The sequence below is a fragment of the Oryzias latipes genome, chromosome 3, assembly GCF_002234675.1.
Source record: "Oryzias latipes chromosome 3, ASM223467v1".
NCBI classification, from domain to species: Eukaryota; Metazoa; Chordata; class Actinopteri; order Beloniformes; family Adrianichthyidae; genus Oryzias; species Oryzias latipes.
The window spans coordinates 37,826,082-37,850,075 of NC_019861.2; the positions used below are offsets into that span (position 1 = coordinate 37,826,082).

Genomic DNA, 23,994 nt, shown 5'->3' on the forward strand with positions numbered 1-23,994 from the left:
ATGTTGGTCCAAAAAGGAGAGAACACTTTCACTTCCTGCTTGAAGCTGGTTGTATAAGAAAACAAGATCATCTCAGCCAGGGGTGCAATAACCTAATTTCATAGGGGTATGCGGCCATGTAAAAAGCCCCCCACACACACACAAACACACACAGACACAAATGCACAAAATAAAATGTCACATCCACCCCTCCTTAAGCTACGTAAACATCCACACAACACCTTTATTGTGTAACCCTTGTGCTATCCTAGGCACTTTAACGTTGGGAGTTGGACTATCTAGACCCACTAGACCGGGGGTCGGCAACCCACGGCTCTTTAGCGCTGCCCTAGTGGCTCCCTGGAGCATTTTCAAAAATGTTTGAAAATGTTAAAAGATGGCGGAGAGAAATATATTTTCTGTTTTAAAATGGTTTCTGCAGAAGGAAAAACAAGACACAAACAGTCTTAACGTTTTCCAATGCTGTAAGAATGTGTGGAATAAATATTGTAACACCCAGCAGGTACGTCACTTGCAGCGGGAAATACAGGAGCCAAGCTGTCAACGAGTTGAGCTGTCAATCAACTGGTTGCTCCGGAGAACTGTCCGTGTCCCAAACACCGCACGACTACGAACAGTCTCAGAGAGGAGGAGGCAGAAAGAGAAGCTGAGAGCGCAGTCACATTTCTGGCATAATAAGCCCATTTATTTTGAACACACACCACATTGAACATTGCACAGAGGTCATCAACCCCTCCCCCTCCCACACTCAAGGTGAAACGTAACCCCTGTTCTATCCTAGGCACTTTAACATTGGGATTGGGTCATCTAGACCCACTAGACAGTGCTCTGAACCTTTTTTCTTCAATGATTTGTGATCTTCACTGGTGTCCATGGATTACATGAAATCTTTCCACCTTTGTCCACCTTTGTCATGGTAGGGAGAACACGTCAATGTAAGGGGGGGTCACCTAAGATAGCACAAGGGTTAAAAATGACTGACTTGGTCTGAACTGTCTTTGTCCTGAACGTCCACCGTCAGACCAGCCTGTTTCTTTCCTCCTTCTGTCCTGATTCTTTTTCTCTTCTCGTCTTTCTCTCCATCCTCACATCTGTGTGATACTGACTTTGTGTTAGGAAGATTTTCAAAGAATACAGAGACTAAACTATATGTAAAAATAGACATATTTTTAATGTTAAATTACATTTGTGTTGGATATCAGTTAGTGGTGTAATAGAATAGACTAGATTTCTTTATTGTTGTCAAACTTCTCCAAATGTTCAACTAAATTCCAAAATGTTGTTCGGCCAAAGTGAAAGTTAAAAGCAAAAGGCTGTAAACTAACTTTGTCCTTTTGCGTTTTCTGTTTTGACCCCCGATTGTTTTTTCTTTTACCGTTCCATTTAGAGCGTGTTGTCATCAGATGATCACACAATTCAAATAAAAGCAATCAGACGCGCGCGAGGCTCCGCGAGAGCACGTCTGACAAGACCCGAGGGAGGGAGGGAGGAGCGGCTGTGGCGGGGGGGGGGGGCACTATCAGTTACGATGTGCTTCTGTTACTGATCATATCATGGAAAATGGTAAAGGGCGTATACTTATAGAGCGCTTTTCTACCTACAAGGCCCAAAGCGCTTTACAGTCACACACCCATTCACACACACAAACACGCACAGACCCACACAAACACGCACAGACCCACACACACACACACACACACACATAGTTGTGTGATGGTCGAAATGGTCTCCCTCATCTTTTGCACATCTTTCTACCTGCACTGTTCTGTAAATAGCTTTTTAAATTATAAAACCTTGATGTCTGTATTTATGCTACATTTTCTTGTTCTTGCTTTTTTTTTTAACTTAATTCTAAGTCTTTTTTCCCCTCTGCTGTCAGTTGCTATGGTGACAAACAAATTTCCCACGTGTGGGATCAATAAAGTATCTCTGATTCTGATTCTGATTTCAGTTTCTGTGGTTCATCAAGAGTTTAGCGCTCAGGTGAAGCTCCGCCCCTCAGCTTTCATCCCCCCCTGTTTATCTCTCAGCAGTTCTGTCAGAATCCAGAACCGCTTCATGATCTTACAGCAGAACCAGACACAGAACTGTTTCCAGTTTCCAGAGAACCTCGGAGGTCCACTCAGCACCAAGCTCCCCTTAGGACCGAGGTTCTGTGCATTCAGAGCTCCAAATCCAGATCCTGCTGGATGAAACCGGGTTTAGATCTTTCCTCCAACATTTGCAGCCGGACGCCGTGCACGTTCCCCAGCAGCTCAGAACCTCTTCTTTAGAACCTGTTCATCAGCGTTGGCGAGGGTTTGTATTTGTCTGAGCGTACGACAGCAAACGCCGTATAAATGCACGGACACGCGCTGGAATGTGAGCGTGCACGTGTGTAGATGCATGCATGTTTGCGCATCCGCATGCAGCAGGATGAGGCGATGCAGATGGGAATGTTTGTCAGACTCCTGAGAAAGTGCTGACGCTGAAACATCTGCCTCCTTTCACTTCTGGTTTTCACCATCTGCCAGGCTCAGACTCGCACGGCATTGTGGGATGTGGACGGTGGTTTGCAAGTCAGCAGAAAGCGAGCGAGCGGTGAGTAACGCTTTCTAATGATGCGCCCAGGGGTCACGGCTGCTGGTGTGCAGCCTGGATCAGCCTCTGGGCCCAGAGGAGAACCGTGGAACCAACAGAACCTTTCTGGAAACTCCTCCATGTGTTGGGGGTGCACAGGTGTGGGCGGGGCTAAAAACACCAGTTCTGCACAGATTTGACAAACCTGTTTGTCATAAAGATCTCATTCTGGAGAGCAAAGTGGCTGGTCCTTAAATAATTCCATCTTCTGACGGTTGATGGACCTGAGGAGGATTTTCTGCTGAGTCACAGGATTCTGTCCTCATGAAAGGAACCAGCAGCAAGGTTCTGAAATTCTGAAGCTCCACTGAAGAAGACTCTGGATGAAGGTGTTAAAAGATCCCGGCAACATTAAGCTGCGTTAGCATTAGTTCGTGGATGATCCTTAGTTCCATGGTTCTCTTCAGTCTGTAACTGAAGTCAGAACTCGATGCTGAGTCATGAAACGTGACCTCAGCGGTTGGCGCCGGCTAAGCTAACCGCTAGTCTTCAGAACAGAGGATGCTGACGGCACGTCGCCACATCTTCATCCAGTCCGCCGAAGTTTTGCTTTGACTCCATCAGAGAGCCAAACTCTGCAAAGGTTCAAAACAAAAACAGGAGAAAAGGGGCGGAGCTACGTGGGGGGAACTGAGAGTCTCATTTCGTGTCAGCGCCTCTTTTTTTCCTCTTCCTCTGGGTGTCAGCCGCCATGTTCGCTGAAGGCCGGGTTAGTGAAGGACATCTTCCTGTCACCTCTGTCGCTGCTGTTAAAACTGGCGGCGTTGTCATAGCAACATTTGAAAAATGGGCGGAGTTAAGAGAATGCAGCATCATTTAAGGGTCAAACTGCAGTTTTCAGGAAAAATGAGCGAGTGGCGGAGATGCTGCTGATGTGCAGCTGATCTGCAGCCAGCATGACTCAGCGCTTTGGGAGGACGCAGACGTGCGTCTGCATCGTCTGCAGCCTGTTTACAGTGAAGGCTGCAGACTATTTAAAGTCCTGCTGTATTTGTGTCAGGCGTACACAGAGCGCAGGAGCCGGCGGGGCCCCGGCCGCCGCTGCGGTTCTGTCCGGGTCACGTCAGGTTACAGGAGTTTGCTGGAAGAAGAAAACAATAACAGGTCGGGCTGCGGCATCATCAGCGACCAGAGCCGAGCGGAGTCTGACCCGGGACGACCGCAGAGGCTCCATCCATCACAGCTTCGGTTCAGCTCAGGGACAAAAGGCCGAGGAGCAAAGACACCGCTGAAGGTCTCGGTGTCGAGTCTGTCGCAAAACGTACAAAAAGAAAACCATCATGACAATAACGCAGCGTCTGCTCCTCGCGGTCAGAGCAGCGTTGATGGTTGGATTTCTAAATCTTTTTCAGCTCCTTTGAAACGTCGCCGTGCGTTTCTGCGTGCGTTTCCCTCAAAACGCTGCTGATCTTCAGGAAGTTCCTGCTTGTTCCGTTGGTTTTGGTCACTTTCACTGTTCTTGAAGCATCAAACTGTTGAACATCCACTGAAAATGAAGGAAGAAGCTTCTTTTGGCTCCAAAGATCAACAGTCTGTGGCAAATACTTGGCCTTTAAAGGGGAGCATTTAGGTAATTATTTGATATAATTATTGTTGCCACCTTACAAAGTTCAGGGCAAAACATGTCTGTCACTCAGGACTGATGTGGAGCAGAAAAGCTTTGACAGGAAGGAGCTGAAGTCTGAGTCTGATAGCCATCCATCATGACGTGCACGCTCAGAATGTGCACGCTCTGAGTGTGCACGCTCAGAATGTGCACGCTCTGAGTGTGCACACTCAGAATGTGCACGCTCTGAGTGTGCACGCTCTGAGTGTGCACGCTCAGAATGTGCACGTTCTGCTGCAGCTTCCCTCTGAGCTCAGCTGGAACAGAACCCCGGCGCCGCGTTTGTTCCATTCATCCTTCGGACAGACTTTTACATAAGAGCAGCTCAAAGGGCCGAGGTAGAGCCTGAGCAGGGCAAGGTCCAAACTACCCCAGCAAGCAGGATTTATCAGAACAGACTTTAAACTGCCCCGTTACTGATCAACCTGCAGCAGCCGCCGCTGCACGGACGCTGCAGCACGCTGACGCCACCTCTGAACCCACCAGACTGGGAGCTGCCAGAACGCCACGGCGACCCGGTTTTTCAGCCAATGACCACGGCGTCAAACCCGGTCGGGCCCAAAACATTCGGGCATTCTTGGCTGCATTTGATCCGCTGGTTCACTTTCTCAGCCTCCATTTGAATGAAGGGAGAAAATCCCAAATTCTTCAAGCTTGCTCAGCGGTTCAGAGATCCAAACTTTGTCCTGGAGGAACCGGGTGCCGGAACCAGAGCCGGACTGAACAGAAGAGCCATGAAAACATGGATTCAGCTTTTTCACATCCTGTCAGTTTCACGATTTAAAGATTCAGGTTCATGTTTTGGAAATAAAATGATCTGTTTTCCGCCGTTTGCTTTGTACAATCTGGATGTTCAGCCTTTATTTCACAGGTCAAGAACTTAACATCTTTAGTTTCCATCACAACCGTTTCTGTTTACTGTCAAACTAGTTTTACTCCAAACAGGAAAGTCAGAATTTTCCACTTTTTCTATTAAAATCTGTACTTTTGCTTTATGCTTTTGATCTGGAACTTTTATTTTAGAATTCTGTGATGAAGTCTAACTTCACATTAACGAGCGTTCACAACATTCAACTTTTTCTCTTCTATTTCATTTCTTTTAGGCCACCATCAAAATCCTCTAAGAATTAATGTAGCTCCTCCCACATATGCCCCGCCCCCTTGCAGCATACACCTCAGGTGTGCCACAGCTGCTAGTCTTTGGTTTTGGTGTGTTTTGATTGATGCTCTGTTTCTAGTTCGAGGATTTTTCTAACTCTTTGTGTTTTCCGTGTTTTTGGAGTTTCTTCACACTGTGTGACGACTTTTTGTCTTCACATCTTCTGGACCTACGTCCATCTAGACTCACTGAGATCACCCACATCTCAGCTGGTGGAGTACAAAGTGCTGGACGGGGTGGTAGGACGGTCAGCTGTCAGACCTCCGATCTTCTCTGATTGGTCGTATTTCACCGTCTGAGTAAAACTGGAATAATGTGTGACCATGAAGGAGAACTTTCTCTCCTCTGCTGCTGGTCACAGAGTCGCAGCAGAGCCACAAATCATTAACCGAGGTGACGCTAAAAACGTCCCAGAGAAGAATAGGAGCCGGTTTTTGTTGGGCCGGTCAGAGGATGGAAATTTACAGCAGAGCTGAAGATCTCATGACATTCAAGAACATTTTTACCAAGGTTTGCTTTCCTTTATTCCTGGATGTTCTTGGTGTTTCTGTAACAAATATTTTACTTTCTTTAATGGATTATAAACTAAAGCTACATTATTGTTATATTGATTTGTTTGACCATAATTAAAAAACACTAATGTAGCCCTGAGGGGGCCCAAGCCAGGGGGTAACGGTGCCGGTCCCCAGCCCGGATAAATCCGGAGGGTTGTGTCAGGAAGGGCGTCTGACGTCAAATCTTTGCCAAACCAAATATGCAAATCCGACGTATGATGTCCCTACTGGGTCAGTCAAAGTTAACAACGACCGCCATCGGTGCTGTTCACCCACAGGGGGCCGGTGGGAAACTGGTGGAAGAAGGAGGGGAGGAAGACATGCTGGTAGGAAGAGAGAGAAGAGTCATGAGTGTTGGACTGAGACTATGCGCTCTGACGGTTGGAACTATGACAGGTGAAGGTAGAGCCGGCGTCCAGAGCCGACGCCGCTCTGGGGTTGAATGAGCGTAACTCTCCGATCACTCTACGCGTCCAATGATGAAGCAGCTTTTCTCTCTACAATTCTCTGGAATGATTAATGGTCGAAGAGTTACAGTAATTCATAGGCTGTGTCCGAAATCCCTCACTACACGCTGAACTACATCGGCCATTTTTTCCGATCTCCACCACATCGTGACCCTAACAAAGGAAAGAGGACATAAGGATCACTGACCGTCTTTTCCTCCATTCCCCACATAATGACATGAAGCAGCAGAGCCACAACCATTAAAGGAAGCTGTCGGTCAACTTCCATGTACAGATATCTGCAGATCTACATGACGGTCTGACGTCTCTGAAGGTCAGCGGGACATTTAAGACAGTAACTGTGAAAGTCCACGAGGGATTCCACCTTCCGAGCTCTGATGGTGAAGACATGACGGCATCAAAGCACCGAGCTTTTTTCAAAAGTACCAGTTCTGTTTGAAGCCTAAAGACTCTCAAACTGAATTTGCTGTGTTTTCATTGAAACAGTCAAAGTTAATGTCCTTCGTATTGAAACTGTTTTGTAATTAAAGGAGTTTTAACCATTGATCCAATTATCCAACCAGGTCCATCTGTCTGAGGTACAATCAAATTGAATCAACCTGAACCATTTAACCCATGTTCTATCCAAGGCACTTTACCATTGGGAGTTGGGTCATCTAGACCCACTAGACAGTGCGCTGAACCTTTTTTCTTCAATGATTTGTGATCTTCACTGGTGTACATGGATTACATGAAATCTTTCCACCTTTATCCACCTTTGTCATGGTAGGGAGAACACCTCAATGGAAGAATGGGGTCATCTTGACCCCATAGGATAGCACAAGGGTTAAGAAATGGTTTCAAAATTAGATCAATCCATGATCGATATTAAAAAACATTTGGATTGAGACACGGTGGCTTCATTTAACCACCACACCGGTGAAGTTTGGGCTAAAGATGTCCTGGATGTGTCTTAGGTCAGCGAATCGGACCAATGGTAAAAAGAATCGTTACATCACTAGTGAGGAATTATGTCTTATGTGTCAACATGAAGTAACAGCAGGTTTGCATTTCTTATGCATGAAAATTATGAAATTATAAATTATGTTCGAATTTGACAAAAACAATGGAGAACAACTTGAGTTTAATGAGTTTTTCTTAAATTATGTCACTAAAACAAACTTTCCCCTTTGTGGGCGGGACTGTTGGCATAGACCCCGCCCACCTTCCCATTGCCGAAAGCCCAGAGTATTTTTTTTTGGTCATATATACGATTTTTTTGTCTGCTCCTGATTCACAGCTATTTGAATAAAGAAGATCTCAGAAATGCACATTTTTTCATAAATGTCCTCCATCATCGAAAAGAAAAGGCTACAAGAAGACGTTAGAAACAGGATTTGGGTCTTAACGTGGGTCTTCAAGGATCCGATCTTTAGAAATGATTTACAAAACTTTCTTTAACTGGTTACATTTGTGACTGTTTAGTCAGCGTAGAGCTCAGAGTTTCCGCTCCTTGCACGAAGGTGGGTGACTGTCAATCTTAATAATATAAAATGCAGCTGTAGGGACAATATCAGCTGTAGACGGGACTGTGTGTGTTGTCAAATTTAACGTTTTTTTCATGTGAGAGAGTCCCCGGTGGTCACTGCAGGAACTGCAGGCTGGTGGCTGCAGCAGCAGACAAACCAACGGATCCTTTGAGCTGCAGCTTGTTGAAAGGTGATGTTCTTATGTAAGACAGATAACAGCTACGTAAGCCAGACTGACAGGAGGTGAAACCGCCATCACATCCGACCTTCAGTTACACGGCCACTCTTCCTCCTCACCTCAGCTTGGATACCACCGAGCTGCGGTTTCCTGCTGAGCGTCTGCAGGCGCCGATAACATCAACCTATCTGCAGGACTTCCCACAGACTCACAAACGATGAAGATGTGTCATCAGATGCAGTGATGAGGAAGAGGCAGCACGATCAGGGATGATCCTGGACTCAGGAGTCCTTCAGGAAGTCTGCAGAGCTCCTCTGAAGATAAAGAATCTAAAACGAGCACAGAGTGAACGCTGGAAAAGAAGAACCAGAAGAGGAGATTCAGAAGCAGAAACTCTCACTGAGGTGAAGTGTCTGAGAGTCCTGCAGGTCCCGAAGGTTCTGAGGGGTCAAGTCCTGCTGACTCTGAGCTGCTCTGATCGGACCCGTCTCCTCAGTTCTTCTGCAGAACAGTTCCCAGTTCTGATGATCATCAGAACATCAGCGGTTCTCCTAGGGTTCTCTTCAAAACAACCTTGTGAGGAGTACTGCAGGGAGGATCTTCAGGCAGGAGCCAGTGACTGGGCCTGAAGGTCAGAGGTCACGCTTCCCATCTCCACGAGTGGAAGCTGCGTTTAGTTTTCAGTTTTCGTTTGAATGTTGTTAAGTTTCCTTCATCTGGACTTTAGGTTCAGATTCTGGATTCTGGAGATGAGAAACTGCTGCTCTGGCGGTACGTCTCAGCAGCAGCTCGCCCGTCCAGCTCCTCACGCCGCTGAACGGCGCCGCACACCGACGGTGAAGCGCCACGCTCTGTCCCCATTTTAACGGCAATGTTTCACTCAGAACTGAAATGAAGGTTCTGAGCCGACACCAGGGCGTCCCTGTGAGAGTTTCTGCACCACTGAGTCGGCCTCCTGCGGGCCCTCACGGTTTCCCAGAATGCCGTCCTGATAGAAGAATGTTTGTTGTTGCAGCAGAGAAGCACAAGAGGCCTGAACGGCAGCAGTTGCTTCACTCGCCACAGGAGCTCTCTGAGAGCGCCAGGGATTCAGCGCGACAAAGCCGCAGCTTTGAGGAGGTTAGCGCCTGCAGGCGGGTGGGTGGCACGGCGCCGCGGCCACATAAGTCCGGGATTGTCGCCGAGGCCTCAGCAAACACCGCAGAGAGTTATCAGCGTCTGGAAGGTGTGTGCTGCTGTGTGGGCGAGTCACGCAGGGATTAGCGGTGAGTCTGCCGCAGCGTCGGCCCTGCTGCTAGGAGACGGGAGCGGGGGCGGCGCCGTGTCTGAACCCCCCAGCACAAAAGGACAGTCAGGAGCAGAAGTGGAGCATCGGCTCATCCGGTTTCCAAACGAAGCCTGAAGGCAACATCCAGGAACCCTGAGGAAGGTTCTGTTCTGATTCTGCTGCAGGTCCACACGACCCAGAACGTTTCCCCCAAATCTGACTTCTGCTGTTTTAAGACGCAAAAGCTGCAGTTTCTGAACATGAATCCAGTTTCAACTTCTGTTTTTGTTTACTAAAAAAACAGAAGATCAGGAATCAACAGAAATCAAACTTTTCATTCAAACTGCAGAGACATAGAAAAAAGTCTTTTCATTTCTTTGAAAAGGCAGAATTTGGATTTTTTTCTGTGTTTGTTCAAATAAATCCAAGAACTGTGTTACTTTTTAGTCTTCCTAAGGCAGGAGTCACCAACCTGAACCTCTAAAGAGACGTTTGGATCAGTGTCCCACTGAGATGAAAGCACAGGGAGCCGCAACACTAGATGTGTTAGAGAAAAGGTTTTTGCCGACATATTGCGATAGTCCGTTCGGCAATACTTGTATGGATTCAAAACGCTGTCAGGATATTTCTGTAATTTAATTATTTTTATTCTTTATGAGGGTGATGTTTCCTTTGATCTTTAGTCCATTTTCTGTCTGTCAAACACCAGAGTTAAGATGATGGAAACAGATTCACTTTGATGCAGACTCCTTTTTCTTTAAATTCCATAAACCCAATAAATTATATTAATTTCATGGATGACAAAGCCCCGCCCCCACCTCTCTACCTGTTTGTTGTTTTCCCCCGTGTGCAACCTCCCCCCCCCCAGCGTGTTCTACACAGACAACATACGGTCATCGTAGCAGCAAGGTGACAGGATAGTGGGGGCCCCTGACGCAAATTTAATTCTATTTACCTGAAAATGGGTGGTCTTAGTCTAGGGGGATAAAAAGGCTTTTTGAGGGGGGGGGCGTTCATGTGTCCCCTACCAGATCGCCACTGACTGTCTTTCCATAAAAACCTTCCATCCCATTACAGACTCTGGTCACATTCACAGCTGCTCTCTCGCTCCTGCTCGCTCGCCCTACCTGACGGCGTTAAAGGAACCACCACAATCAGAGAACATGATGGTTATGTCACTAAACCACAGAGCCGCTGCTCAGGGAGGAAAGAGCCGCATGCCGCTCCTGTCAGTTGGTTTACGTGTTCTTTGCGTGGTTTGTTCGTACTTCTTCCATAGTTTTATCGTGGTTCATTCGTGATACATATGTGGAAATTTCACGCAGAGACCACTACTTTTCTCACTTTTCCAGCTAGAATCACATCTCTGCAACATGTGCTAAATACATATAGTGGCTGCGTGACACGGCCTTAGGAGACATAATAATAATAATAATGGATTAGATTTATCTGGTCTTTTCCAGACGCTCAAAGCGCTTACAGTGTGTCCATTATTCATTCACTCCTCATTCATACTTGGTGATGGCAGCTGCTGATGTACCACAGCTGCCCTGGGGCAGACTGACAGAGGCGTGGCTGCCCGTTGGTGCCTACGGCCCCTCTGACCATCACCGGGATCATTCATACACATCCACACACCAGTGGAGTCACACTGGAGGCAAGGAGGGTGAAGTGTCTTGCCCAAGGACACAATGACAGTTGGCTGGGGGGAGCGGGGAATCGAACTGCCTACCCTTCGATTATTATTATTATTATTCGATTATTATAGCTGTTTGTTTCAAACAGTTTCTGTTTTTTCAGCAGACTCCTGGGGGGTATTCCAGAAGTCATGTTTAAACTAGCCTGACTTTAAGCCTGAACTCTGGCTGAAATCCGCCTGAACTTGTTTACTCTGGGTATGTCGGTTCCAACAGACCGGATATTACCGTTAGCGTAATTACGCTCCACTTGGTAACCCTGGGTTAACGCACGTGCACAGCAGGTACATAAAGACATTCTCAATGAATCGCACATTTCTGGAGTCACCATGGAAACGCGTGGAGAAAAAAAGAAAGAGGGCGCTATACTTCAGTAAGACGGACTCTGAGATTTTAATGACGGCGTATGAAGATTATACGTCCATCAAAAAAGTAACACGGCTGCATCATCAGTAAAAGAAAGAGTTTCTGCTTGTAGTAGAAGAACAGACAAAGTAAACGCACGAGTTTTTGATCTCATTTCTATTTTCATTGTGTTGCATATATATATATATATATATATATATATATATATATATATATATATAACTAAACTAAACTAAACCTCGAACTTAAACTCTCATCTGTTTAAGTTAGAGGCTGCAGATTTTCTCATTTTTATAAAATTAAAATAAATGATACAGTGTGGATTTACAATATATACTATGACTCTGACTGTAACCTCAGTTTTTAATCCGTGCTGTTGCACTAGTGGTGCCATATAAACTCATCTTCCTCTCCCTCACTCTCACTCATGGTGCAGAAAGAATTAAACATAACAGGACAAAACAACTAGACAAAACACAGTAAAACAGCTAAACAACTAAACACATTTGGTCAAAAAGCCACACTTAAACCCAAATCCATCCAGACAGGCAAAGGGAATGGTATCCCACAATTCCTTGCGGTGCGGATCTAACAGCAGCATCAAAGTTACACCGACTTAATTGAATTAATTTGAATGAAAGTAAAATAACTGTCTGATAACTATGTGTTATTTTTAAACTGACTTAACTAAAAATGATTTATCTTAACTGAAGCAAATAATTAAGTTAGATCAAAGTATAAAGTTTCTCTTTCCAACATCCATATGTGGTCTTATCACCCTCTCATGGTGGAAAAAGTATTATCTGAGCTTCTTCATCCACTAAATCATCTTCAAATGGACACGCCATGCTGCTTCACCTCTCTGAAATCAAACTAACCTTCAACTAAACCTGGGGGGTATTCCAGAAAGCAGGTTATGCTAGCTCCCACGATAAGTTTGAGGCTAAGAAAGTTGATAACCTCAGCTTTCGGTTCCAGAAATGGAGGTATGTTTCAGGGTAGGTCAAGTTACCATGGCAACTCATGCTCTGAACATAACCTGGTCCGGAGCAGGTTTAGTTGAAGGTTAGTTTGTTTTCAGAGAGGTGCAGCAGCATGGCGTGTCCATTTGAAGATGATTAGTGGATGAAGAAGCTCAGATAATACTTATTCTTGTATAAACAATTATTGAGTTTGAATAAATTTAACTAAATTATTTAAATTATTTTTTAGCCGTGTTACTTTTTTGATGGACTTATAATTTTTAACCGCCGTCATTAAAATCTCAGACTCCGTCTCACTTTCGTCTCAAGTGTCGCGCTTTCTTTTTTTTTCTCGACGCGTTTCCATGGTGACTCCAGAAATTGGCGATCTATTGAGAATGTCTTTATGTACCGTGCGTTAACCCAGGGTTACCAAGTCGACCGTAATTACGCCAACTCATATCCGGTCTTTTGGAACCGACATCCCCAGAGTAAACAAGTTCAGGCGGATTTCAACCAGAGTTCAGGCTCAAAGTCAGGCTAGTTTAAACATGCTTCCTGGAATACCCCCCTGCTCCAGACCAGGTTATGTTCAGAGCATGAGTTGCTATGGCAACTAGCATACCCTGAAACATACCTACATTTCTGGAACAGAAAGCTGAGGTTATCAACTTACTTTGCCTCAAACTTACCGTGGGAGCTAGCATAACCTGCTTTCTGGAATACCCCCCTGGCCAGTCCATGGATGGCATTATTTAAACAGTAGCCACGCCCCCTTTCTATTATCAAACTGAGACCATGGAGTAAAACTGTCATGTGATGCCTTTAAGGCCCCCACTCTGACCCTTGGGTTTCAGTGGGACACCAAATTGTGCAGAAAATTTAGAAACACAGGCCTACATTTCAGTTAAAGTCAGTTTGATGCTTGTTTTGTCGAGTTAGAAGTCAGAAGAGAGCCCCCCCCCACACACACACACACATCAATGCACTAGAAAATGTGGATCACAACACTTTTGAGCAGGAAATTAACATACGTAATAATAATTAGACCTATAGAATTATTAGAAATGTTCAAAGACTGTGAAGAGAAACCTTATTATTGTTGAGGTCAACCTTGTGACTGCCCCCCGAGCACGGTGCTCCCCCTCAGAGGGGCGATAACCTTCACTTGTGCTGAGCGTCTCTGTGTCTTTATCAGCCTGTAGGATCAGACTGTGAACATTTCTGGGGGGCTGGAGTGTTGAACTTGGCTCGTACCTGCAGCTCTCGGACTAAATGTTTGCTGGGAATAAAGCTGGAGTGGAGCCACAGCGGGAGGGGGGTGAACACCCACTCAGTCCTGCCTGCATGAAGCCGAGCTCACGGATCTGCAGCCGCTCTGATTCATGAAGGAAGACTGGATCTAGTTCCCTTACGGAGGAAAACAAGCCAGCTTTGCTGAAGAACAAACGTCTGCATACCTGTCACACGCTAACTTCTGAACCGCCCTATCTGACAGGCCCCACCCCCACAAACCAGGAAGTAGGAAATGGTGCCCTTTCTTCAGTGACCACTGGAGGCTGGTTTAAGACGAGAGCGGTTTTCGGTTCACTCCCACAGGGGGTGTGGGGGTGTGGTGTTCAGTTGTGGGGGTGTGGGATGTGGGAGTGTGGGGTTGTGGGGACGTGGGGTGTGTGGTGTGGGGTGTGGGGGTGTGTTAATCAGACATTTCGATTTCATCGGAGCTCAAATTTCTGCAGTATTTCAGTTAGTTTCATTGCTCGCCATGACCCCAGAAACGTTCTCATGGCGCGTCCTCTGCAGCTTCTTCATGGATCAGGTGTGCAGGTGAACCAGCAGGTCGGAGTTCACCTGCACACAGCAGGGCCTGAATGCACAGTGAAGGGAGCCTCACCAGCATGGAGGTGGACCACCTTCAGCCAGTGACATGTTTGTGTGTCCTGGGTCAGTGGGTGGAGGGTCAGGGGTAAAGTGTGACCCAGAATCAGCTCTGATCAAACACACACGACCTTCAACCCAGTCAGTCTGCAGGACAGCTCCACACCTCCATCCATCATGAAAGTCACTGATAAAGGACAGCAACTGCAGAAAACCAGGCTCCACAAATTCACCATGTCCCTGTCTGAAACAGACCAACCAGGAGAAGTGAAAAACCCATGAGACCAGCTGAGGGGGGTTCACCATTTCACAGAAAGCAGCTGTGAAGAAGACAAACTGAAAGGAAGCAATTTAGTCACTCTTAAAGTCCAACAGAACATCTGCCACTCAGGTTCTCCAGAACCACTCAGGACTGGATATGAAAGACTGAACGAATGTGTCAACAAACATCCCAAATTGTTGGTTTCATCAGGAAAAGTCTTCCCACTTATTCAAGAGTTCCTCTTCACAGCAGCACCGAGGTTTCCTAAACTCCTCATACAGGAGTGTCCGTCTGCAGCTCCTAATGCAGCGCTGCATCTGCATACGCACCTGCATCCACATCTGCACCTGCATCCGCATCTGCACCTGTACCCGCACCTGCACCCGCACCTGCACCTGCATACGCACCTGCATCCGCATCCGCATCTGCACCTGCACCCACACCTGAACCCGCACCTGCATCCGCATCAGCATCCGCATCTGCACCCACATCCGCACCTGCATCCACACCTGCATCCGCACCTGCACCCGCACCTGCACCCGCACCTGCACCCACACCCGCACCTGCATCCGCATCTGTTGCAATGATCCATCTGCACACAGCTGTGTCATGTCTGAATGGATCCAGCGGCGGATCATTTTCTGAACCTGTCTGGGTTCTTGAGAGTTGGCATTTCTATTATTTGACAGAACTTCAGATTTTAGAGTTTGGTTCTTTGTTACGTTGACTTTGTTCTTCTGTAAATTCTAGACCACATCAAGAACCAGATGACAATCTCTATTGGTTTGTTCCTGATGAGCTTTTTGTGCGGCTGTCACGAGAAGTGAAATCATGACCAAAAAAACCAACTGAACCAGAACCAACCAGAAACCTGAAACGCAGAGAACCACAGCAGAAACCGAACAACCAAGAACTTCTATCAAACCAACATTTTTCTGCATTTGTTTGAGGTTTTGAGTGAAACTGAACACATTTCTGTAAATCCTCCAAAGATCACGACACAAACATCCTCTTCTGCTCGGTTTCATCACCGATTGCAAAATGCGCTAAAAGAACTGAAAACATCCACAACGTTTGGAGATCAAACTCCTCTCTGGACTCCTTGCTCCTCTTTGCTATCGGGGAGGTGAACTGCCAGACTTTCACCCACGGAGGTGAAATCACGCTGATGTTTATTGATTTATTTTTATTTTACGAATGAACAATTTTTTGCTTTTACTTTTTTACTTTGTAAATATCAAGTGAGTTAGTGTTATTCTCATAAAATGATAACTGAAGATTTCAACTGTTCAAATCAATGTTAAAGGTTTTTAAAATAATCTCCCTTCCCACTAAAACCAAACAAAGCGGTTTTGAAAAACCCATCATTAATTCCCCATTACACACACAGACACACACGCACGCACGCACATGCACACACACAAACACCCACACACACCCACACACACACACACGCACACACACACGCACACACACACACACACACACACACGCACACACACCCGCACACACACACACACACACACACACACACACACGCACACACACCCGCACACACACACACCCACACACACACACACACCCACACACACACACCCACGCACACACACACACACACACGCCCACACACACGCACACACACACGCACACACACACACACACACACACAGAGCTGTGACCAGGCCTACATTTCAGCTATATCAGCAGTTGGTTCCCAAGTAGAACCCAAATGTGGTTCCGCTGCTGCTGAAACTCTGAGGGCTTCTTTCTTCCCCGTGAAGATGTTGGACCCACACGGTTCTGTCTGAGCTCCTGGCTGAGTTCTCGAGCGGGTTTGGACATTCTAACTTTATAAACGAACCAGAACCCGTCAATTCAGACTTCCAGGGACACAAGTTTTTTTTTATTGGAGTTTAAGTGTTCAAGTCTCTCCAGATCCTAAAGTGTGAGCACCAGTTTCGTTTCAAGGACACATTCCAGTTTATTTTAATGATTTTCACAATAATAGATTCGACATTTTTGTAATTAACTTCAAAAACGTGAAAGATTTTGATGACGTGCTCTGAGCATTGAAGTAAAATAAAGACAAGCAGATACGCAGATGACACCAGTTTGTCTCTGAAGGAACTGCCTGCTGCATTCAAAGATTGGGTTACTCTATTTACAAATAAATATAAGTCGTGTACTGTTTATTTATTTATGTTTTAGTTTGTTTATTTATTCATCCGTTAGCATCAGCTTACTTTAGAAAAAAGGCTAAACATGTCTGCTCATTCTCTACTTTCGGATTGCACATGAAAAATAAAAACTCACTTTTTCTACCAATTGGGGCGGCTAACCTCTGATCTCAATGTTGCAGGCCCAATTCCTGCCTTGCCCGCCCATGTGTTGAAGTATCCTTGAGACTGAACCCCACCTTCCCCTGGTGGTTATAGGTTGGCGCCAGCGTTCAGGAGCGGAGCCGCTGTCAGTGTGTGAACGGACGGGACTGTGACTGTAAAACCCCCTGGGCCTTTGAGGACGGTAGAAAAGTTCTAAGTTCTGTTTTCTAAATGAGATCTTAAAAGTCTTCGGATGGTGAGATCATTTATTTTAAGTGTTTATAAATGTTACAGCAGTTCCAGCACCTCTGCAATACAGAATATGGATGAATGGTCTTTATTTTATTCTGGAAACTGTTCTGTTGCTGAATGATCCAAACTTGAAACTCAGTCTGCAGAAATCGCCTGTTCAGACAGATTAACGAGAGAGGAACTCTGTCGGGTAGACATGAAATTATTATCAGACCCAAAGAGTCTGCTGGAACCAGAACCAGAACCCTCAGCAAATCTATCAGGAACATTTACGACAGCAGACTGAGTCAGTTGTTGCAAAAAGCGTGTTGTTGGTCTTTTTAAATCAAGAAGTTGTAGAAGTTGTTGACATGTGGCCATCCCATGGAAAGGCCAGGGGACAGGCATGATGCCTTTCTCTAAATGTAGCATTTCATCAACGTTGCAGCACGTGCAAAAACCTTAAATGTGAGTTAATGACTTCCGTGATGCCGTCGGAACCGAATAAAATCACTTTTGAAAGTTTGAGTCTTGTTTTTGGTCCTGAACCATGATGCAGCTGGTCGATTCAAACAGCAAACAGACCTAAAAATGTGGATTCTTTGATCCAACTTCACACTAATGTTGTGGAAAGGTCGTGACCTCATAAAAACCACCCATGTTTGTGCAAAATTTAGCTTCTTGGCAAATTAACGGGACTAAAACTAAATCAGAAACTTTTCAAAACATTCTGAAGAATATTTATCTTCATAAATTTAGATTTACTGTTTGAGTTGTTTCCACGCTGGCAAAAGTAATCAGATTACAGCAGGAGGATCCTCTAACCTGTGGCTGCACATGCTGACCAAGCCCCCACAGGTTACTATGGCAACAACACGACTGCATGACAACCATCTTCATCAGGACTCCCACCTGCCGTGACGGATGTGAGGTGGAGCAGTTGGAGAAGTTCATCAGGGTCATTGATAAGGCTGATTGGACTTGATCAGCTGAGTCAGAAGCTTCCTCCTGCAGCAGGAAGCAGCAGCAGGAAGCAGCAGGAAGCAGCAGGAAGCAGCAGGAAGCAGCAGGAAGTAGCCGTCACTGCGAGCTTCAGATTATGTCACACCCAGAAACACCTGAGGAACAAGAACACTTTAGGGATGAAGATGTGTTGAAACAAAACAGCAGATCTGAAACCCTCTGAAGACATTCAAGAGTCAAAAATGCTCAGAAGCGCATGCAGTCGTGCATGCACACATGCCACGCCCACCTGCCTCACCTTTGACCTGTCAACAAAAGAAAATGAGAAGCTGTCTTTGTGTGGGCCAACATTCTGCTTCTCCTCAACCTCCTCCACCCAGAGGAAGATGCTGCAAGAAAACTTTTTACCAACGATTAACGGCCAACCACCGTGCACGGCCACACATGCACACACGCACGTGCACCTATGAACAGCTGGGGAGTATTTTTAACCCGAAGCCGGACCGAGAAGAAGGAACGTGCTGCCGATCTGAGCAGCAGCAGATGTGCTCAGAGATAAGATCTGACCTCAGATCAGCGCCGCCGCTGTTATTTAAGCTGCGGCTGCACCCGGCTGAAGCAGCCACAAAGCTGGGGGGGGACAGCTGTAGCTGTTGGGAGCCCATCATGCTGGGAGCGCACCCCCCCAGCTGTGAGGATGGCCACAGGAAGCACGAAGCCTGCAGGAGCGCTACAGCACACTTCCTCTTTCTGGTGGTTTCACACACTTACATAAGCAGCACTTCATAATGTCTGCATGTGTGCTCTGCACTTCCACTTCAGAGCGCGTGCACGCCACCGGTCCATGCGCGTGCACGCCACCGGTCCATGGCGTGCATGCTGGTGCCATCAGTGATGGCACCAGGACACTGGTTCAATCAAACTGACAGTGGAACTATGGTGCCACACCCAACTTTTGTGTCGCTCTTTGGTTACTCTTCTTCACTCTTCGTCACTCTTCAGCGTTGTGGTCACTCTACGTCAGTCTTCGCCACTCTGTGTCTCCTACATCTAACTGCGTTTCGGACAAACATCCGTGGGGCTTCAGAAAGCTCCAGAGTCCGGAGAAGACCCTCGTTAAAGCTGGAACTGGCATCACATCAAAGCTGACTCAGCAGAAACCTGCCTGGGACGCAGAGGACCACGCAAACCTTCTGCAGGCTGGAGAAGTCTGCAGTATTGGACACAAGTGTTCATAAACCTCCATGTTCTGCAGAGTTCCTCAGGGTTCCATTCTTGGATCTCTGATGTTCAGCCTGTCCATGTGATCCGTGGGCGGCTCTCAGGGTGTGAATGCGTCTATGGGTGACTGTGACTGTAAAGCGCTGGACGAGTACACACCATGTACCATCCCTCTGGATGAGGGATGTCTGACCCAGAGGGACAGTGGTACATGGTCCATCCCTCTGGATGGTCCAGACAACCCTCCATGAAGCTCCAAACCACAGATCTTACAGTCAGTTTAGATCAATGACTCTGCATGAACGTCCTCAACAATCCTTTTTTGCTCACAGACTTTGTCACAAACAGAGCAGCTGTCTGCAGGTCGAGGCAGAGCCCCGCCCCTCGCCTCAGCGCTGATGTCCGACCGCGTCCGTCTGTGTTTGTGCGCCCGTAAACACGCCTTGTGTGTTTGGGAGCTCTTGTAAATATTGTGGTGAGCTCCTCACTGGCAGAAGAGAGGAACCTGGCTCCATCTGTCCCTCCTCTTCATCAGTCTGCTCTCCTCGTCAAAACAACGTCCCGTCAGCCGCAGGTTCGAGTCCTGATCCAGCAAGTCAGCAGTTTCTCAGTTTGTTTAAAAAGAAAAAGGAGAAAAAACTATTCAGATCCTCTGGAAGCGACTCCGTTTTTAGTTTGAAGCCATTTCAAACTTGAGAGTTTAAAACAGGAAACTGGGCTTTGACTTTCGAGTCATATATATTGGCTTACTTTATTTTTTCATTTGTTTCAGGTTTTCAAACAAGAATTAGAGGATCTGAAGGTCTAAAACCTGGAGAAAAGATCAGGTTCAGGGTCTGAGGTGGACTTTTACCCCTTTAAGGACAATCAACACAAAGAATCTGCTGCTCAGCCACTGAAGAAGAAAATCCAACAATAGAACCAAAGAACCCTGGAAGCACCGATCGTCAGACACAAGAACACGATTGAACAAGAGCTTTAGTCCAAATGAAATCAAATAAGTAAATCTTTCCCATTTTGCCTTTTTGTTTTGTTTTATATTCATTTAAATTCTATAATGAATGAAAATGTCATTTAATGTGTTTCTTTAAGTTTGTTTGATTCTAAACAGTAGGATAAGAGGAATAGCTATCTAACCGGAAGAAAATTGATGAATTTACATCAGAGACCATAGAGATAAGTTGTGGTGTCCCACAAGGATCAACTCTGTGCCCACTGCTATTCAATATTTACATTATTGATATATTCAATGTTACAAAGCTTATGAAACTCATGTTATTTGCTGATGACACATAGATATTCTCTTCCACAGACAATCACAGGTTAACCAAAACAAAATCATGGATGGATTACAACAAATGATCTTTAAACCTAGATAAAACCAAAGTGATGTTTTTTGGTAACTACAATGCAAATAAAGAGCTCTCAACTGAAATAAATAATATTGTCTCAATTGAAAGTGTGACAGAAATCAAATTCTTGGTTTTTTTTACCGATGACAAACTAAGTTAAAGCCTCACATCAGACACATTCAAACTAAAGTCTCAAAAAGTATTTCAATCATATATCAGAATACAAGAGTAGATATTTATTGTACTGCTCCTTCATATTACCATATTTCACCTACTGTATAGAAATTTAGGGGAATCATTCAAGAAGTTCTCTACATCCTCTCTGTTTATCAGAATTGTACATAAAGCCGGATATCCTGATCATACAAACAATTTATTTGATCAATCCAGACTTTTAAACTGTCTGACCTTGTGGATTTTTACACCAACAGCTTCTATCCAGAGTCAGTGGGAAATCGTTCCCATTCAATATCCAGACACAGTTCTTAGAAAATGAAGGAGGAACAAACTGACGGGATGTAGGAACTTCAAGATCAAACTGATAAGAACCACAAAGAAAGGTTTCTGTGTGTCGGTGTGTGGCTCTAAACTCTGGAACGGGTTCAGTAATGAGCTCAAACAATGTTCAGATATTCAAATATTCATGACAATGTAGACAGAAACTGAAGATAAGAGTTAAGGATCAACAGGTTATTGAATAATTCTAATTCCATGTGTGAACTTGACTGTGGTGAAATAATCAAAGCTCTTTTAATGAAAATCAATTAGTTTTACATTGTAATGCACATTAATGATTACTGAAATGTTTTAATTACATTCAATAACTTTTGATTTTCTCTATTGATCTGCAATGTGTAGCAATAATTACTGGTTATTTTGTTCTACTAATAATCAATGATTATTACATATTGGTTACTGTTTACTGAAAGCATGAATGAATGTTTTCTGAAGATAATCAATCATTAAAAGGGAATTGGATTTAGTAACTTAAAAAGAATCTATCGGGCTGCTGCTGCGGCGGGGGTCTGGGTGTGGGGGTGGCTGGGCACTCTCCCTCCTTCTTTTCACGTTCCACCATCCATTTTAGAAGAACATAAACACTCACCTGAGCACAGGTGTTAGCTCACCTTTGCACTAACAGTTTGCATGATTGAATGAATGAAAGATTTCACACTAGTTGGTTATCAGGCATAAGTATGCGTGTGAACACTATCTGTTTTGTGTACATGTCGACAGGTGGACATTTTTGCAGCTAGCAGGTGTGTTTATAACATTTGAGTGTGTGTGGACGGGCCCCGCCCTTTTTGTACTACATTTGAACCTTACCATAATGATAAACAACCAGTAAACTTGTTGCTTTATGCTGCTTCATGGTCTTATCCCCCCCCCCCCCTCCCGTCCTATTATCACCCCCTACCCCCCCCTCTCTCTAACATCCCTCTCTCTTCTTCCCCTCTTTCCTTTTCCGTCCGGTCCAACACCAAAGATTTTCAAACATGATTGAAATTAATAAAGTTTGGCCTCAATTACAAAAGGGGTTTATTCAGACATACCTCTGGTTTGTCTGAAGATTAATAACCCCTCTTGTTAAAGCAAAATATGTCCAACACAAGAGGCCCTCAGCTCTCATCTGTCTGTCCAGCTGTTGGACAGGACAAGTTAAAAAAAAAAAAAAAAAAAAAAAAGAATCTATCGGATCAGAACCGGATTACATACTATGTAAAACTATCAAATGAATGAACTCAGTAGGGGGGGGGTTATATAAACTCACTTCTTCCCGCTCCTTTTCAAGCAATAAATCAAACTCTACTTGACTTTCGTTAATTATCTCTATATTTATTTAAGTAAATTTGATTGAAGTGACTTTTTGTTTTATTTTCTTTTTTTAATTTATACATTTTCTCATTTCTGTAATGCGTTTGATAAATGTGTGTAAATTCTTTATTGCCTTGACTACAATGCTATAAATCAATCAATCAATCAATCAATCAATCAATCACAGACACGCATGTCTGCTCTAACCTGTTGTCTGTTCTTTTGCTGTAGCTGGAGCTGATGCAGCACGGTTGGTGTTAACGTCACTATTTTCACTATCCATGTTTTGCTCTACAGAGTGGGGGTGGACTGAGTTCTGGTTGGTGCAGAAGAACGGGTCAGTGAGCCGGACCTGCCTTTGCAGAGCTTTTGACTCTTTTTAGCTCCGAGCTTCTATTTTTGTCGTCCTTGTGACCATCCGCCTGAACATCAGAGGACGCAGGACCACCGCTGACGTTCTCCACCAAAAGCTTCATCAGCTTCTGGAGCCGCACAAAGCCTGAGCTTTTCTTAAAGTTAGCATAAGGAAGTGCTCATCAGAACAAGGTCATGGCTGGAGGCGGGACTTTCCTCGCAGCAGAATTGCGACAGACGTTGTGGTTTTCTTTCGAGGTACATGTGTTCCCCTGAGGGATGCCAGGACACTGCTGGGCGCCGGTTCACGTTGTGCAACCTTTGGGACTTTTCAGTCACGTTAGTGGATGAAGATCCTGAGAACGGACCCTGTGACGGCGGCGGGTGTATCCCAGAATGGCGCAGGAGCACACAGAACCCGGCCTGACTCACACACTTACATCACAGCTCATCCTGTTTGCTGCAGCATCATGGAGGCAGAGGAGCACAGCGCCACCTACGGTCAGCCGCAGCACCGCCACAGGAACGTCCAGGATCTTCTCTGGACCTGCTTGGAACCACAGAACCTGCAGAGCAGCTTCTGCTCCTTCATCTGTGATGCAGAAGCCTCACGTAGCACAGATGATGCAGTGAGGCGCCGTGCACTTAACAGGAATTATAGTTACTCCGTCATCTAAAAGTAACAGAGTAAGAATTACTGGATGAGAAAAGTAGAAAACTAATTTATCTTCATTACAACAGAAATTAAAATCTAACAAGGTCAGACAACTGGAAAGTAAACGACCAGAACCTTCAAGTATTTAGTTAACTCACCACTTTTTTTAAAGGGTCACACAAGATCGTGTTTTTAAGTGTTTCATAATGTTCATTCCCACAAAAGATCCGTTCACACATCTCTGAGTATTCCTCTAAAAACCCGCCCCCCAAATCCATCAGAACAAGCGGGTCCTCACATTGTGATGTCACGCTGCCGAGACCGGATCTAGTGTGACATCATGACATGGGCAGCACCCACACGGAGAGAAAGGCGGAACCTCTGAGTTTGAGTTGTCCTACTTCCGTGTAGGAAAATGGGCTGTGAAGATAAGTAATATATCATTAAAAAATGTGTTCTTTAGTGTGTCAGAAGTAATCATATATATATGGTCAACCACGAAAGGCTTAAGAATAGCATGATGTTCTAGAGTCTTTAACGGCAAATATGACATCACAGA

At 45.3% G+C, this 23,994-nt stretch overlaps 1 long non-coding RNA gene across 1 annotated transcript; it reads left to right on the forward strand.

The window, feature by feature from the left end:
* The first annotated feature begins 1,900 nt into the window (after positions 1 to 1,900).
* On the forward strand, positions 1,901 to 6,951 carry LOC110014666. Its single transcript, XR_002289652.2, has 2 exons — positions 1,901 to 5,894; positions 6,217 to 6,951. It is a non-coding gene; the product is annotated as an uncharacterized LOC110014666 (long non-coding RNA).
* Positions 6,952 to 23,994: the final 17,043 nt, after the last annotated feature.